The sequence below is a fragment of the Ctenocephalides felis genome, unplaced genomic scaffold (assembly GCF_003426905.1).
Source record: "Ctenocephalides felis isolate EL2017-DRISC unplaced genomic scaffold, ASM342690v1 CF-g0.4_SCAFFOLD_03571, whole genome shotgun sequence".
Lineage (NCBI taxonomy): Eukaryota > Metazoa > Arthropoda > Insecta > Siphonaptera > Pulicidae > Ctenocephalides > Ctenocephalides felis.
The window spans coordinates 25636234-25652021 of record NW_020539725.1 but is presented as its reverse complement, the minus strand read 5'-3'; the positions used below and the strand labels follow the sequence as shown (position 1 = coordinate 25652021).

The 15788-nt window shown below is 29.8% G+C and overlaps 1 pseudogene; it reads right to left on the bottom strand.

Annotated features, from left to right (window-relative positions):
• LOC113385845 overlaps window positions 1-11029 on the bottom strand; it is a 52429-nt pseudogene extending 41400 nt beyond the window's left edge.
• Window positions 11030-15788: the final 4759 nt, after the last annotated feature.

Genomic DNA, 15788 nt, shown 5'->3' with positions numbered 1-15788 from the left:
TTAATTTTCGAGTTTAACTCTTAATTACTTATTGTATATTAAAAGCATAAAGTTGAAATTCTAACAGTGAATATATTTGATTTAGTAGCCTTTAAAAGGTTGAACACATAAATCAATATATTACTCGTATAAACATGAACAAAAGCAATGTTCATCAAACATGTATCATATTACATTAAATAAAAACTGATATACTTTTATAAACATAATACATTGAGTACACACATGTCATGTTGTGACACCCGATATATTTCAAACTAGGCTCCATAATGATTATATTCTGGATTTATTAGAATCATGAGTGGTAAAAATACATCAATTATACTACTTGACAGTTGTTCGCTATTACAAAAATTGTAATAATAAAAATTCATCAAATAGAAATTGAACAACTATTTGGTTTCCTGCCATCAATAAAATCAATGTAACTATAGCTAATTGTAAGTCAATTCATGGAAACAGCTTGTTGACCCCTTTAAGTTCTGATTGCTTTTCAAATAATAATTTTAAAAAAATCACAATTTACGTAATAAGGTATTTAATCAAAATTAGAATAATTCAGCTAATAATTATAAAATCTTTGTTCAAGTTAAAATATTTAAAAAATCATAAATCATTATAAACTGCATCCTTTTAAAATATTACGAGTTATAGAGAAAAAAGAAATGAAAGAATTGCGAAGAAGAAGAATGCAGATGATTGACGACTTACGCAGGAAGATAAATTACAGGGAACTGAAAACCAAAGCATGAGACCAGAAAACATGGAAGCAGAAGTTTAGAAAGAAAAATGCTTAAGCGAATAAAGGTTAAAGAAATAATAAATGAGGCAAAGAAAGTGAATAAATAATTTGTGGTGCTCTCACACCATAGACCTGCCTTTGGGCAGACTACTTCTTGTTATTAACATTATCCAATAACGCTTTAGACTTATTTAGTTCCAAGTGATTCTAAGCTTCAAAGATATTAAAAATAACATTTTTATATCATCATTGAATAATATTTGTCCTAATAATATAAAAAATACAATTAGATTTCCTCGTGTTGAAGAAGGATATAAAGGATTAACTAATTTAGTATTCAGAAAATAATTATGAAACCTTTATTTAAATATTTAAAAAATCAGAATACATTATCAACTGCATTCCTTAATAAACAAAGCTGAGCTGAAACAACGACAGAAACTTTGTTTCAAATAATTCAGTTTTATTTAATAAAAATTGTTCTGTACGGACTCGAAGCATTTTCGCATTCCAAAAGGAATGTTTTATGATGAAATAGAATTACTGGCATTATGGAAGTCGCAAACGGGTTCATTATAATGTTATTTTTCGTCTTTGCGTTAGCTTTTAGTTAGAGTAAATTTTCTAGCATAAAAATAAAAAATGTGTTGATATCGTTACGAAAAAAAAATATATATACAGTCCACCAGAACCAGTTCTTTCATATAGTGGGATGCTAGCTAGGAATGTTTTCTACGAACATGTAAGCATTTTTACAAAAATATTTCATATTTTAATTAATGTTCTAGATAACCAACCATCAATAGAATCAGTATTTATTTTTTGAAAAATAGCCACATTATTTAATATTATCCACATAAATAACTGCAGTAAAAGCTCGTATTGAATGAGGATTTAAAGAACAAAATTTGAGATATAAAGGTATAAAATGTAAATCAATATAAAAATTGGGGTTCCCCTATGGCTTAGTTATTAAATTCATGAGAATTCAATCAGAAATTCCAGGTTGAATATCCTCCTCAAACAGTAGTGATATCAATTTTCACTTGAAAATATAGATAGCAATAGAGATAGAACAACTATTTGAGTTGCCTTCTAAAAAACAAATATGGCAATTCAGATCCTTACAAGATGTTTGAATTCTAATCGCTATTAAAATGAAACTAGAAAAAAATGGCTCGGCCGATCAATTCACTTACTTATTAAAAGTTGTATTAAAACCGTTTTGAGCAATGAGCATAAAAAGGAAAATGTATTAAATTTACCCATTAGTCTCTAAAAAATTTTCAGCTATCAATTGCAAATAAATGATTCAATACGTCTTGTTCAATATGTATATATCCATTATTAGTCATCGAATTTCGATCAAACTTTAGGCAAAAAATTTTTGCTTTTAATATAACTGTACAGAAACGATAAAACTGTATTATTAATAATGACATAATCTTAAAGGTAAAGTAAAAAATTAAACAATTTTAGTTTGATACAATTACTAAGTAAAGTTATAAGTTGAGAAAAGCTCGACTAAACTTCCATTGCTTTAGAAACTTTAATGATAACTTTAAAAAATTTATCCGATATACTCAGCTTCAACTTGTATGTTTCTTTTCAAAAACTTCTTAAGTTATAATACCTGTTACAAGATTAGAGTCGCTTTATCAAATATCTATAATGAAGTTAATATGCGGATGACCTGCTTTTAAACCGAATTTAAAATATGTCAAATTATTCCTAACAAATTTAAAAGCATGAACAACTATAAGATTTGTGTAGGAGTTTATAAAAAAATTATGGAAGGACATAAGGGCATATACAATAGTTTTGCTGGCATTTGAACACGACCTTAACTCCGAATTACAGAACTCAATTCCATGTTTGGACAAAAAGAATTGTAATTTATTTACATATAAGCACTAACACCTGAATATAATATTTCATATATATGTAATAGTTCAAGGTAGATAATTTTGTCGCGTCATATCAATATCTATTCATTATTTACATAATGATGTACGTAATTATTAATGAATCATGATTTCTAATCGCGAATATCACGCTACGGAGATTTGTTTTAGCAAATATTGTTATCAGCAACATATGGATTATATGTTTCCAATGAAAAACTCGAACGGGGTAAATTATTATACACGCATTCAACATATGAACACATCACAAATATAAATTGTATAATATATAATGTAATATGGGGCAGGGCGGGGCACAATGTCCAAATTTTACTTTGAGCAATTATATTGTGAAAACCAAGCCAATTTATCAGAACAAATAATCAAGAATAGAACAAACAATTATATGACGTTCAGCAAATCTGACAGTAAAATTCTCATTGTAAAAATGTATTTTTTTGTTGTTTTTCAAATATGTCACATGGGCCTTTTTACCCTTTAGGCAGGGTAAAATGAAACGACCCGGGAACAAACAGGCCTCATGTTATTCTTAATTTTAAAGAGATTTTACGAAATAATAGCTACATTTTTCAACTAATGCTAAATATTGTATGTAATTTTGATATAACCATATTATGTAATCTTGATCTGGTATTTTCGTTATTCATCAGCTCTGTAGGAATAACTATTTATTAAATTTATCTATCGTGGAATTGTTTTTTCTTTAACTTTACTTAAGTTTTCATTATCTATTACTATTATTTTACTATTTTATTGTTTATACTTTTGTTAAGATAGAATTTCAGTTGGTCGATGCTTATTATCATAAGAAATAATTTTGTTCAGAACATTTACTATGGAAATATTTTCAAGTAAAAATAGCCCTTACTCAACATTGCTGCATCAAATTTAAAATCATCAGTATTAGAGAAATTCTAATAATAAAATACATTAAATATAAATAGGTCAACTTTTGTGTTGCCTTCTCAAAAGCCACTTAATTAAGAAGTATCATCACAAAATACTCAAGTAAAAAAATAAAAAAGAAATATTTATTTATTGATAAATGATTCCATTTACTTATAATACGGTATAAAAAGGTTTGACAAAAAGATTATGACCAGCAAAAATATATAAAAAAAATCCATTTCAAATAATGATTAAAAAACTTGAAAATTATGTAACTAATAATAAATTTAGTATCTATAAAAAAACTAATGTTGAAAAACAACTCTGACATTCATATAAGATTATACTTGTCATTACAGGTTAAAAATAAAATTCTATTTTATACTGGAGCAAAATTAATATCAGTAAACGCTAATTTTATTACGCAATTTGAGAAAACGTTTCCATCATATAATTGCTTTAAGCTATTCGTTGCTGTTATTTTTGTATCGGATAAGAATACAGATCCTTATTGTAAAATAATCATTAATATAACGAAAATAGCAATTATTTTGCTCACTTTTATTGGTCATTATTAAATTAAAATAAACAACAAATTAGTTGTAATAAAATTCATCAAATTATAAAATATATTCCATTCCATTCTGGTTCATGCATATTATTAAACTAACAGTTGTTAGGTGAATATTCCGACTGTAGGTAGGTAATTGCATTAAAGCAAATTGGATTTATAGAATATTGCGGCATGTGTATATGTAAACGTTACATAATAAGCCTTTATACGACTTCAATTATTATTTAATCTAATTTAATGCCCAAAGACTGGCATAGATAATTCATGCCGATGGATCATACAGGTCCATGGAAAGCGCCTTACATATACCATACATATTATACACATCATATATATATGGTACACATCATATATATATTTATATAATTCAAAGCAGAAAAGTTTTAGTATGGTAGATTTTTCGTTTTCTAGCACAACGAAAATGGGAAAAGTTGAGAACACAATTTTAATTTACATTTTGTATAAATAGACATCACTGCTGCTCGATGCGTGTTTATCGAAAAGGTAAATCTATCCCATCACATTTTGCCACGAAGCAGAAACCGTAAGCACTGTATAAGGGATATTTTAGCCTTTAGTATATGCGTCTCAAAATTTACATAAAATTATATATAATGAAATTAATTGATAATATAAATATGAAAACTCATATCATACAAAATACAATTAAAAATTTTAATAAATTATAACATTTTATTATAACCCTAAAACTAATTACACTTATTTCAAACTGAAAGCTATCGATTTGTTCTCCAGAAAACGTGAACGGAAAAATGTGCTTCTAATTACCGATGACGGATATACGTCGTGGCCGATTTCATGAAACTAATCCAAACTATTGGAAATTGATATAAATTGTATCTTCCTTGAAGTTTTCCTCTTTTGCAAAACAATTGACACAAACACAGATTAATGATTAATCATTAATGCCTGATTTCTAGAAATCAACTAAAATCAGGCTACTAAGTTTGTTAATCATTTACTACTTTCAGAAGCCGTAGTTAGAAAAAAGACTATGAAAACTATTAAATTTGAATCACTGTGATTTCCGACTCTTCAAAAAGAAATTACTATGTTATTATTAAATCATAATTAATTTAATTGAATATTTTTATATAGGTCAACAATATTTTCAATGCTTAAAAACAATTTAATTAATTAACAATGATTATATGTACTTATAATGGTAAAATGATATGGTTTAATACATCGTACTCCTTTTGAATGTTATAAATAATATAAAACAGTAACATAACTAAATACTTTCTTTTATCCAATACTATATTATGGAAGAAAATGTAAATCTACAATATGGAACGACTAAAAACAATTCGTCTGTTCTATCAAGAAAGTACTTAAACTTGTACTAAATACAAATACTGTTGTCAATATTATATATTCAAATCGAAATGATTTAGGCCAAGGTGTATACAACAATTTAAGTAAATTACTTAAAGCAGAAAGAAAACTATTCTACTAACTAATAGCTCCATAATGTTTCACTTTCTGACTGCTGGTACGTTTGAGTACAATATGTTTCTTGTAGATGTTTATATATATATATATATATATATATATATATATATATATAGATATATATATATATATAAGCTGAATACTAATATAATTGTTCAAAACATTAGGGGATATTGGGTACGCTTTTGGCACTTTTTATTTGAACACCAATAATTATGAAAATTTACTAGTTATCTGGAAGAAAAGTAAATTTGAACACTTGTCTATGTGAAAATACTAAAATACTGTCATTAGGTACAATCATAACATAATTCATCTTTTTTCCTTTGCACTCTATCAGTATAGTTTAGCTATTATGACGGCTGTCACAACCGTACCCTTACACAACCGTACCCAGTTACCCCTACTTTATTTGTCTTTATTTTTGAAATATACGCACCGCTAAAGCGATGTGTGACGATATTTATATGACAAATGATATGAATTAGTTTATAACTTCAGCATTTTTGGCTGATGAAATTATATGCATGCAGCTAATCAGCTATTGGTGACAGACATTTTACCATTACTTGAATGATCTATCGGCAGGAATTATGTGTGCCAGTCTTTGGCCATTCAATTAGATTAAATAATAATAGAAGTCGTATAAAATATTATAAGATTTCGACCTCCAAAGAAATAACTACTAATAACAAACACATTTTTTTTTTTTTTTTTTATTTCTCTTTATTGAATTACAAACTGTCTTTATAAAAAGGAAGACATTCAGTAATTTCGATGATAAATGAAATATTAAAACTTAGTTCTAAAAGGTTACCCAGTAGTAAACCTTTTCAATTTTGATATTTTGAATTTAAAAATTGAAAATACAATGATTATATAGAGTAAACTTAAAAATAAAAAGATCTATGAGGTAAATGAGTATAAATTGTGAATTATAACAACAAATAAAAAAAAGACATAACTAATAAACTAAACATAACATAAAAATAAATAAACATATAAATAAACAACTAAATAAGTAGTACTGCTAATTGGAATGAATATATTATATATTATGTGGAGGTCAATATGTCGGATCCGTCGAGGGGGCGTTTTCTTTTTAGCCGTTCAATGCCGTGCGACTTCAATAAATTCTTGGCCAGAATATTAGGATGGTTTTGTACTCTGCTCTTATATTTTTGACTAATTAATTTAATTTCTTCATCAATAGTATTTATGTTAAGGTCTTGATGGACTAACCAGTTTGGTGTGTATTTGGGGGCGTTTAGTATTTGTTTCAAAAATTTGTTTTGGAATCTTTGTATAATTGCAATATTAGATTTACGCGCTGTTCCCCAGAGTTGAAGTCCATAAGTCCATATGGGTTTAAAAACTACTTTGTATATCAGCAGTTTATTCCACGTACTTAAGCGCGATTTTCTATTCAGTAACCAATAAAATTTTCTTCTTGTTGTTTCGAGTTGTTGGCGCTTTTTCAGTATATGGTGTTTCCACGTTAATTTAGAATCCAAGTGCAGCCCCAGATACTTAACGACATTTGCCTGCGGAAGCATTTGATTAAAGAGCTGAACGGTTGGACATGATTTTTTCCTGAGGGTAAATGTGACATGTATCGACTTCGAATTGTTTACTTTAAATCTCCAAAGTTTGAGCCAATGTTCAACCTCCAATAGATGAGTCTGTAGTTGTGCGGATGCTTGTAATGGGTCATGGTGCTGTGATAGTATGGCTGTGTCATCTGCATAAGTTGCAATTGTAGTGTTATCTGATACAGGAATATCTGCTGTATAAATTAAATATAGATATGGACCTAAAACGCTGCCTTGCGGGACACCAGAATTTACAGGGCGTTTTGCTGATGTTACATCCTTAATACTTATTACAAAGTGTCTGTTCATTAAGTAAGATTTTAAAATTTGAAACAAAACGGATGGAAATATTTTTTTTAATTTATATAACAGGCCATGGTGCCAAACTTTGTCAAAGGCTTGGCTTATGTCGAGAAATACCGCTGAACAGTAAAGCTTTGACTGGAATGAGTCCATAATCTTCTCTGTCACTCGGTGAACTTGTTCTATGGTTGAGTGTTTCTCCTGAAATCCAAATTGATGATTTGGGATGATTCTGAGGTCTTGCAAGTATGGTCGCATTCTCTTCAATAGTAGCTTTTCAAAAATTTTTGATATGGTTGACAGGAGGCTGATCGGTCGATAACTAGAAGTTTGATTTAGGTCTTTATCGGGTTTTGGTATCAGAATTACTTTCGCTGTTTTCCAAACGGTTGGAAAAACTTGTATTCTGATAATAGAGTTATAAATTATTGTTAGGAATCTGAAACCCTTATCCGGTAGATGTTTTAGCAGTATGTTTGGAATATTGTCGAAGCCAGGGGATTTTCCAGAAATACACTTCCGTATTTCTATCTCGATCTCCGATTTTCTAAACCTTTTAAAACAAGTTTCATTTGATAGCTTTTGATTCAGAAAATTAATGATTCTATCATCTTCTGATGGATTTACTGTTGGTGAATTAGGTGTAAAGACCTGTTCAAAGTACTCGGAGAAGGTGATAGCTTTTTCCATGTTGCTTCTAGCCCAAGAATTGTCACTTTTTCTTAGGGGTGGAACATGGACAATGGGTCTCTTGATACCTCGGCTCGCTTTCCATAACGAATGATCTGTTGCTGATAGGTTGGTGATGTAGTCATGAAAAGAACGATTTCTATACTCCGCTAGCTTTATCTTGAGATATTTTGTTACTCTGTTAAGTTCTGTTTTGTCGCAAGGAGCTCGGCTAAGCTGCCATTTTTTTCTTATTTTCCTTTTTTGGTTTATAAGAAATCTAATACTCCGCGGGTACTGCTCACTATTTTTCATTAAAGGTGCGGTATAAATTTGATCAGCTACGTTTTTAATGGTTGTCGTAAAATAATTAATGGCTTCATTCAAGTCAGCTTCATTCTTAAGTGGCACATTACAATTGAGGGCTTCATCGACACCTTTTTGAAACTCATCCCAGTTTAAAAATTTATATGAACATTGAAGTTGTTTGTACTCCATCGGTCGCCCATTATAAGTAATAATAATTGGAGAATGGTCCGAACTGAGATCTAGACTAGATTCCGCTTTGAGTTGATGACTTCCAGTGCCTTTAAAAATACAGAAATCTAATACATCTGGAATCTTGTTCAGATCGCTAGGCCAGTAGGTCGGCTCACCAGTCGAAATGCATGAGCAATTGTTGGACTGAATTGCCTTAAGTAATTCATTGCCTCTTGGATTATTAAGTCTGCTACCCCATTGAACATTTTTGGCATTGAAATCGCCTCCACAGATGAATTTGGCACCTAATTCATTCAGAAATGTTTTGAAATTATCAAAGGTGATTTTGTGCCGCGGTGGCAAGTAGACTGCAGATATAGTCATCTTACTACAAAACTCTTCTACTACGATGTTTGTGGCTTGGATGTAGTCTTTAGAGATAAATGTTGATGGATAGTGTTTTATTGAAGATTTAATTAAGATTGCGCTACCCCCATGAGCTGAACCATCTGGATGATTAGAATTATAAATAATATATCCTGAAATTTTCAGAAAACTTCTACAGGTGAAGTGTGTTTCTGAAATGAGCATTACATCTATATTTTGTTCCTTTAGAAAATATTGAAGTTCTTGGCGATGCTGCACAAGACCGTTTGCGTTCCATATTCCTATGCGTAGATAATCCATTAATTCAATCGGTTTTGTACAGCGGCTGTTAGGAGATTGAGCATAACGCTCATCCGATCTACTAGTGTCTTCAACATTGATTTCAACTCGTTGATATCGTTTTGATGGTTGTTTGGTGTGTTTGATGTGTTTTCGATATTTTCATTGTTGTTGTTGTTACCGGTGTTACGGGTTTGTGAATTAATCACTTGAGCATAGGATGTACCTGGTTTGACTGTAGAATAATTTATTCTGTTTTCATTTGTTCTTTTTCGAAGGGGTGGAAACTTTCGTGCTATGGCCTCTCGGTATATTTCGCACCCTTTATAGTTGGCTGGGTGATTTCCAGTTTTACAAAGTACGCATTTTACTCCTTCATTGATTTTATCACTCCATTCGCAATCTTTCGAAATGTGATCACCTGCGCATTTTACGCACCTTGGCTGTCTATAGCAATAAGATTTTGTGTGACCATATCTTTGACATCTTTTGCATTGTGGTATTTCTTTTTTTCGGTGTTTAGCTTCGATGATGATTTTTGTTCGGTTTAGGAATTCAATTTTGTATATTTCGCCGTTATTGTTTTTTCGTTCTAATTCAACCAAAAACAGATTAAGTGGAACTTTTTTGGTTTTGTGCATCATATTTTCAATACGCGCTACAGTGTGGCCATGTGTTTCAATCTCTGTTTTTAGGTCATTAATATCTACACTGTGGTGAAGATTTCTGATAACTACCTTAAAGGTTCTTGCGTTTCTGTCCTGGAACGAGTGCATTTCCGTATTTCTAAGTTTCAAATGTTTGAGAACTTTGTTGTACGTTTGCGAATCAGTAACTTGTATTTTTACCGAGTTATTGTTTATTATTTTAATAGTGTATTGTTTAGGTGCGTGCGTATCAAGTAATCGTGTTAAAGGTTTAATGTCATCAACCTTATGCACGAAAATAGGCGGTGGCTTATGAATAATTGTTTTGACCGCATTTGCAGGCTCAGGTATATTTTGTAAAACATCGAAAAAATTGCTTGTTTTTGCGGGACTGCTTAACCAGTAACGTGGTGTATCATTTACCTTGGCTTGTTTTCTAGAAAACTCCGTGGGTGTTGCTGCTCGTTTCTTGTGATTAACAACTTGCCAATCAACATTGGCATTGGATGTACTAGGTTGATAGTTAATAGGATCATTAATAGGATTATTAATAGGATCATTAATAGGATCGTCAACAAACTCGTCGCTTTCCTCCATACTGTCAAAATCACTTTCGTTATCATTATTTAGGGTCTCAAGCGCTTTGTAAACGACTTTTGAGCACTCATGATCGCTGACCCCAGCCGGGGTCATGCTTCAAACACTGTTGTTTTCACTTGCACTATTGAATAACTTCTATTGATAACAATGGCTTATCAATAGTGTGATTATTGAATTCACGTACCCGTACAGGGTACGTAAACACTACAGGTATAAAACCGGATTATTCGCAGGTATAACTGAACGATGTGCACTGCTTCGCAGCTGAAGCAAGACTCCAATAACAAACACATGTAAATATATTTGTATTTGTATTTGTAAATATATTGTATTTTATATATTGCAATTGCAATATATATGTATATATATATATATATATATATATATATATATATATGTATATATATTATGGATATGAGGTGTACCTGATAAATTACTTGAAGTTTAAAGCAGCCGCTCAAACCACAAATATTTCAGACTTTGTATGACATGTCATGCGTTTTCAATATATCACTATACCAATAATATTAAGTTTTATGTGGACATTTTAGATAGTTAATTATTATGCATATATTTTATAAAACTCAACTATTTTAAGCATTTGGACTGAAGTAAGTAATATATTTAGTACACACTTGTTCTTTATGAATGTATGGAATTGATGGTTATATTGCACAGATAATTCAATGCATTGACAACATTTAAAGCTTGCAGAAAAAAACTATTTTGTTAAATTAGTCTAAAACGAATATCTATTGCAAATGTTTCATATTGTGTTTGTTAACTGTTATTATGCTAATAACTTGTATTATGTTTTATGTAACCCTGTTGTGCTTATAACTTATGTCTTTGAAATGAAATGCTTGAGATTTTGAATTATTCATATCCTGAGCTTCAGTGGACGTATTATCAATTTAGTTAAAAAAAGTTTAATTTTGAACAACAGTTTTAATTTGACAGCTACAACTGTCAACGTCGGACGTCACGTATTCACATCAACAACAAACTGTTATTGCGCACATATGGTCAGGTTAAACTCAAGGCTAAAACATTTAAAATCCCCTGAACTATCTAATACGTAGCTTTAGTAATAATGAGACGCACCGGTCACTTATTTTATATCGGTAAATAATTGCGCCGTCTTCGAGTTTATCGCATCGTGCATATGTATTGAACTTTCCCCGTGAGCTTTGAAGCCCAAAGCTCGGCTAGCTTGCGCATAGCGGATCGCACTGCTCACGCAGCCCGTCGGAAGCTGACTGAAAACGGAATCCGCGGCCTCTGCAATCTCTCACGATCGAACGTAAATATGTGTTAGTGCATGAACGCGCAGGGTTGATTCAATTTCTATGGAAATACTATTATTTAATAAGTTTTAAGTCTTTCAGGGGCATTGATTTATGTCAGAATAAATTGTGTAAAATAGTGTTCGATACTGAATGATTTATTTTCAACACATTTATTTGCCACATATTTGTAAGGCTAATGTTTGACAGCATGCCTACTTGTAGAACCAAGTTACAAAATCCAAGACATTTTTTCATCTAAATAACTTTATTCTGTAACACATCAATAAATTTTGTCATATTTCAAGCAGCATCGATATCATACTTTTTGATTTACTTAGCAAAAAACTGAATCAAATACAATTTGACACAATCATAATCAACAATCAAGGTGTTTTACAATGATGGATACAAAAAGTAATTGCATGTAGTAAAAGTACCGTAAGTGCACGTTTTTGTTACTAAATCAAAGACATTTTTAAGGATATAAATAACATAATTCTGTAATACATTGTCCATGTTAATCAATGACTTCTTGTCATCTTTCAAGCAGCATCAATATCATACTTTCACAAAACTTTTGGTTTTAATTAGGAAAATACTGAATCAGATATAATTTGACACCATCATAATCATTGAATTGTTTACCAATCAAGGTGCTTTTCAATGATAAAAGTAATTGTAAGTAGTAAAAGTACCGTAAGTGCAGGTTTTTGTTACTAAATCAAAGTCATTTTTAAGGAGTAAATAACTAAATAACTTTATTCTGCAACATATAATCCATTTTGATCAATTATTTTTTGTCATCTTTTAAGCAGCATCATTATCATAGCTTCTGGTTTTTATTAGCAAAAAACTGAATCAAGTACAATGTTGCACGAACAGAATCATTGAATTGATGGATACAAAAATTAATAGTAAGTGGTAAAAGTAGAGAAGTTGCAAAGTCAGAATTATAAGGTGTATGTGGCGAAACTTTCCAACCAAACTCCTTATTTTTGCTGAGCGGTCAAAGATATGAGATATCAATAATAGAATATATCACCGCTTCGATTTGTCAATTCAAGCCTATTTTCATCAACCACTGTTGTTTAATTTCAGTAGTTGTGCAATGTAGGAATTAGATGATAAGGGTAAAAGTAGACAATTGTAGTCAATTTCAACTTGATTACCAGAGCCTTTCTCATCCTTGAGAGAAAAATCACCAATAAGAAATTTGGCCAACCAATTTTGATACTACCGTTTTCTGAAAGCTTCATCACTACAAACAACTCATAACTATTTGTAAGCTTAAGATGCCTTAAGAAGCATTGTAGAAATGAAAAAGCAAAGTATGACAAAAGTGTTTAATTTGGTTTTACAATAAAAAAGATATTTTACATTTGAATACGCCACGAAACCTAAAAATTGGATTGAAACTATTTAAGAAGAGAATTGTAAGAGTGAAAGCCGAAATTTGTCAACTATATATAGTGCAGAAGGAGCAATGAAAAAAATTGTGAAAACACGGAGCAATCCCGAAGAAATGTAACTTAGTTCAATAATATTGTGCAATTCATTTAAATTAAAAAAATTTACTATTTAAATTATAAATGATAGTTGAAGAAGTGTAGAAGTAAACTAAATAAATAAATAAATAAATAAATACCTAGTACCAATACAAAAAATTTCACGTTTGTATTTTTCAAATTATGTATTTAGAGACGGCATCCAAATTTGATGTTTCTTGCAGAGTATCATCAGAATAATAATAGTTTGCAGCAAGACAGCATATATAGCTAAATCAATATTATTTTGTTATAATTGAATCTGCTGCAATATTACCGGTATTTTAAAGTGTATTATAAGATGCAAGATACGTGTAACATTATAAAATATAATACCGTTTTCAAATAGAAATACTGCAATCAATAAATAATAAGAAAAAATTAATAAATTTTATAATGGTAATGAATCAAAGCTTTCTCGCCAACAAATAATTATAATTTAATAATTAGAAAATAAGTAATTCAAATTAAAATGTAGACGTTGTTTCAAGCACGATTTTCCGTACCATTGTAACATTGACATTTTACATTAATATACAATTTAAAATATATAATTCATGTCTATTTACTTAAGGTTTTGAACTTAATATTTATATAATCTTTCGCCTCAAAATAATGGGCAACTTGAACAATTAAAAAATAACATCTGTACAAAAATCTAATTATGCATATATAAGGGGGATAGGCAAGGGGGTTCACATCCATAGAAATTATGAATCATTCAGTTTGAAAGCCATATATAGATTTTTCATGACATTGCGATTTATATCTTGTTAACCACTGACGCGAACAGTTGACATAACAATACTAATAACATCAATTCCTTTGAGTCACAAGGTTTCATTGTACGTCATTCATGTATATTTTTCAATCACTGTTTTTGTATCATAAATAAGCGATGCCTTAAGCTTTTTGTAAACATTTTTGTATGTCAAGCACTTACTAAAAATGAAACAATAAATATAAATGAAGTTTACAACCAGCAGAAAGACGCCAACGAGATCATGAAAATGCATAACTCATTTAAATAAAATGGATAGCAATATGTTTCCAAGTGAAAATAAGTTGGTCAGGAGCATAAAAAAGTATTCGCACTTTAACAACAAAAATAATGTTCTGGTAAAAGTAATAGTTTGATGTAATTTCCAATGTTAATATGTTAAACTATTGAAACACACAAATCTAAAATGACAGGAATGATAAAAAGTACTCACAACAATAAGAATGTTAATTTTATTCTGTTTTTGTATCGATGTATTTAATTAATAGAAACAATGTTATCTGAATATCTTTTGACACTATATAAAATATTTCGTCGTTAAGTGCCAAAACTAGTATTTTTTAACCAACCGGTTGTCTATGAATGTTCAAGAAATCTGCAAAATCACTGTGTAATAATAAAGTATAAAAACTTCGGAGTATATATGCATATGTATATAGCGATTTTTTCTCGATTTTATAGAAATACTTTACCAGTAAATTCAAATTATTGCTGCTACTTTATTACATTCCTGTACAATTTCGTAGAATTGCCAATATTTGGAATCTACCCAAATATGATACACAATTCAAAGTAGAACTATAATTAATTTTCAAGATTAATGGATTGTTGTATGAATTGATAGACTCGCAATGTGCAGTATAGACGCAATTTTAGGGTTTAGCAGTTAATTTGCATAATGTAAGAGTGAAAATACATTACTTATGTCATAATAAAAATTTCCTTATTCTAGTAACAAAACCAAATTTTATAGTACGACGTTATCAGTTTTGGACTAACGCCATATTCATGTTACAGAAAAATATATAAAAAATTACTTCTGTAACACATAAATTTACAAGGAAAGTTAAAACTATGTTTATGCTCTGGCCAAGATTCAACCGTCTAATGCGTTTTACCATTGTCGGTCCATGGCATGAATTTTTAGAGCATCGATCCGTATGAAATGCAATGAATAAATTTAACTACAAACATATATATATATATATATATATATATACATTTCGTACTAGAGTTCTTTTATTGGAGGAAAATAAAGTTCTATTTTATGTACAGTCGCATATTGTATTCGGATTATTATCATGCATTTATTACGTGTATCCATGATTATGTATGTTTTCAGTGCTATGCGTTATACATTCATACGATAATAAAAATTCTTAGCGCCAATTTGCAACTCAATTAAGCAAATAAAAAATCTAATTTTCTACGATAAATAACCTATGCAACACTTATTATACCATTATAACTAAACGTAATAGCTTTTATCGTAACCAATCATACTAATTACCAAGATTGTATTTCTGTTCTTGTAATTTGGAAAAACTTGACACGTGACAAATATAATAATATACCACTAGTAACTAGTAGTACTAAGTTCTAGCTTATTAAT